We start from the raw sequence: 4,074 nt of genomic DNA on the forward strand, positions 1-4,074 counted from the left end.
TGAAGGGCAAACCATAGGAGTGTCAAATACATGTACTTTAAACTCTACCTTCCCTGTGATTTGGTGTTTGTTTTATTTTTCTCTTAAAAGTTCTTTGCAATTTCTAACATTTTCAGAAGACAAAAAGAAAATGTATACAGTTTAATCAAGATGGCTAAGGAGATCAGAAGTAACTGTGCCACCTCAATTTAGGGTCATGGGTGAGTCAGTGAAGTGGAGCAGATAGAGAGTAGTGTATGAAAGAAAAGTTGTAATCTCTTCTTTCTTGGTTCAGTCCTTTCTAAACTCTATGAAATCAGTGAAGGTTTTGGTTCCTTCATCATTTTCACTTTCCTTCACAGAGCCAGTGATCACGTCACATGTCCACAGTGCCCAGGGTCACCCCACCACCCAGACCCAGTACCTGGGCTCACACGTCAAGTCTTCAGGGTTACCCCCTCCCAGACCTTGTACCTAGGGTCACATGTCCACAGTCTCCAGGGTGTCATCCCACCCCACCCTGTATACTGGTCACATGGCCACATTCTCCATGGTGACACCCCACCCAGACACTGTACCTGGATTTTAATGTCTGCAATATCCAGGGTGACCCCCAAGACCATATACATGGGATCACACTTCCACAGTCTCCAGGGTCAGCCTCTTCCCAGACACTGCACTTTGGGTCACAAGTCCATAGTCCCCAGGGTGACTCCTCCCTCCCAGAACCTGTACCCGGGAATATGAGTACACAGTCTCCAGGGAGACTACATCTCCCAGACCCTGCAGCTGGGGTCATATGTCCAAAATCTCCAGGGTGTCCCACATCCCAGGCCGTGGCCTTGGGGTCATTCGTCCAGATTCCAGGGTGAACCCATCTCCCAACCCTGTACCTGTGGTTGCACATCCACACTCCCTAAGGTGACCCCAGCTCTCAGACCCTGCACCTGGTTCTCACATCCAGTCTCCAGGGTGACTCCCCTTCTCAGACCCTACACCTGGGGACACAGGTCCACAGAATCCAGGCTGAACCTCTCCCAGACCCTGTACCTATGGTTACAAGTCCACAGTCTCCATGGTAATCCCCTCCCATACACTGTACCTGGTGTCACACATTCATGTCTCCAGGGTGAGCTGGGTTCATGTATCCAACGTCTCCCATGTGACCCACATCCAGTCCCTTGTACATAGGGTCACACGTCCACAGTCTCCAGGGTGATGCCCCTTTCTGGCCCTGCACCTGGGGTCACATGTCCACAGTTGGCAGGGTGCCCCATATCACCACACCATGCACCTGGAGTCACATGCCAACAGTCTCCAGGGTGAGCCCTCTCCCAAGACCCTGCACCCAGGGCCACACATCCACAGTCTCCAGGGTGACCCCCCTCCTAGGCCTTTGACCTGAGACCACATTTCCACAGGCTCCAGGGTGAACTCCTCCCAGACGGTCCCCCTGAGGTCACATGTCCACAGTATCCTAGGTGGCACCCCTCACACAAAATGTTTCTGGGGTCTCATGTCCACAGTTTCCAGGGTAACTCCCTCTCACGCTAGACCTGGAGTGACATGTCCATAGGCTCTAGGTTGAGCCCCCCTCACCAGACCTTTTAACTCTGGTCACAAGTGTACATTTTCCAGGGTGACCACCGCTCCCAGACCCTGAACCTGGGGTCCCATCAAAAATCTCAAGTGTGACACCCCGCAAGACCCTGTATCTGAGGTCATACGTCCACCATCTCCAGGGTGATACCTTTCCAGACCATGTTCTGAGGTCACATGTCTACAGTCCCCAGTGTGATCTCTCCCAGGCACTGTACCAGGTGTCACATGTCCACCGTCCTCAGGGTGACCACCTCCTCACAGACCCTTCACCTGGGGTTTCATCTCCAAAGTCTCCAGGATAACAAATGTCCCAGACACTGCACCTGGTCTCACATGTCCGCAGTGTCCAGTGCCCACCTCACAAGAACTTGTACCTGGTGTAACTGATCCATAATGTCTAGGTTACCACATCTCACTAGACCTTATAAGTGTGGTCACATGTCCATAATCTCCAGGGTGCCCACTGTTCCCAGGCCCTGAATCTGTGGTCACATGTCCACAGTTTCCATGGTGACACCCCCCAGACTCTATAAGTGGGGTCACACGTCTACAGTCTTCACAGCGACCCCACCAAACCAGACCCTGCAACTGGAGTCACAAGTCCACAATGTCCATATTGATCCCCTCCCAGACCCTGTACCTGCAGTCACATGTCTAGAGTCCCCAGGGTGACCTCTCCCAGGCACTGCACCTGGGGTCACAGTACCACAGTATGCAGGATGACCCCCACCTGACCCTTCACCTGGGGTTACATTTCCACAGTACCCTGGGTGACACCTCTCCCCAGACCCTTTACCTGGGGTAACACATGCACAGTCTTCACAGTGACCACCCACAAACCCTGTACCTGGGGTTAAAGGTCTGCAGTATCCAGGGTGAACCCCCCCCAGACCATATACATGGGGTCACATGTCCACAGTCTCCAGGGTCAGCCTCTACCCCAGACACTGCATTTTGGGTCACACGTCCATTTTATCCAGGGAGAAAGCACGTCACAGACCCTGCACCTGGGGTCACACATTTGCAGTCTCCAGGGAGACGCCTCCCTGAAACTGCACCTGCAGTCACATTTCCACAGTATATAGAGTGGTACAGTCCCCCTTGACCATGTACTTGGAATCACAAGTACAGAATCTCCAGGTTGACGCCCCTATCCAGATCCTGCACCTGGTGTCACATGTCCACCGTCTCCAGCAATGACTTCCTTCACAGACCTTGCATCTGGGGTAACATATCCATTCTCCAAATGACCCCACCTCCCAGATGATGTACCTGAGGTCAGATGTCACAGTTTCCAGGGTGACTTCACTCCCCAGACCATGTATCTGGGATCACATTTTCAGTTTCCAGAGTAACCCCCCTCCCAGATCCTACACCTGGGGTCACATGTCCAGTCTCCATGGTCAACCCCTCCCAGAACCTACACCTGGGGAATATGTTCACAGTCTGCAGGGTGACCCACCTCCCAGACCCTGCACCTGGGGTCACGTGTCCATAGTCTCCATGGTGAACCTCTCCCAATCCTGTACTTGGGGTTGGATGTCCACTAGCTCCAGGGTGACACCATCCCAGACCCTGGACTGAGGCCACATGTCTACATGCTGAAACATGACCCCATCTCCAAGACCCTGCACCTGGTGTCACACTTAAGCAGTTTTCAGGGTGACCTCCTCCTGACCCTGCACTTGGTGTCACATTTCTATAGTCCACTGGGTGACACCTCTTCATTGTCCTGTACCTGGTGACACATGTTCTTAGTCCTCATGGTGATCCCCCTCCCAGATCCTGTACCTGGGGTTACATGTCCACTCTCTCCAGGGTGACCCCCTCCCAGACCCTGTACCTTGGTATCATGTTCAGTGTCTACAGGGTGACAAACCTTCTAAGGCACTTTACTTGGGGTCACATGTCCACAGTCTCCTGGATGAGCCCACCTCCAGGCAAAGTAACTGAGGTCACATGACCACAGTGTACAGGGTGACACCACCTCCCAGACCCTGCACCTATTGTCACACGTCCACATACTCCAGGGTGTCTCTTTGCCAGACCATCCACCTGCGGTAACCTGTCAACAATCCCAAGAGTGACCCCACTTCCAATACCCTGAACCAGAGGTCACATGTCCACAGTGTCCATGGTGACCCCCTCCCAGATCATATACATTGGGACACACATTCACACTTTTCAGGGTCAGCCTCTTCTCCAGACACTGCGTTTTGTGTCTCATGCCCACAGTCTCCAGGGAGACCCTACCTCACAGACCCTGCATCTGGGATTTCACAGCCAAAGTCTCCAGGGTGAACCCACCTTCTAGACCCTACACCTGGGTCACAGTACCTAGAGTAACCCCCTTTTGACCCTGGACGTGGAGTCACATTTCCACAGTGTCCTGAGTGACATTCCACAGACACTATACATGGGATCACACATCCACATTCTCTAGGATGATCCAACCCTCCCAGACTGAGCAACTAGGATCATATGTCCACAATC

The sequence above is a fragment of the Bos mutus genome, chromosome 6 (assembly GCF_027580195.1).
Source record: "Bos mutus isolate GX-2022 chromosome 6, NWIPB_WYAK_1.1, whole genome shotgun sequence".
Classification (NCBI taxonomy): domain Eukaryota; kingdom Metazoa; phylum Chordata; class Mammalia; order Artiodactyla; family Bovidae; genus Bos; species Bos mutus.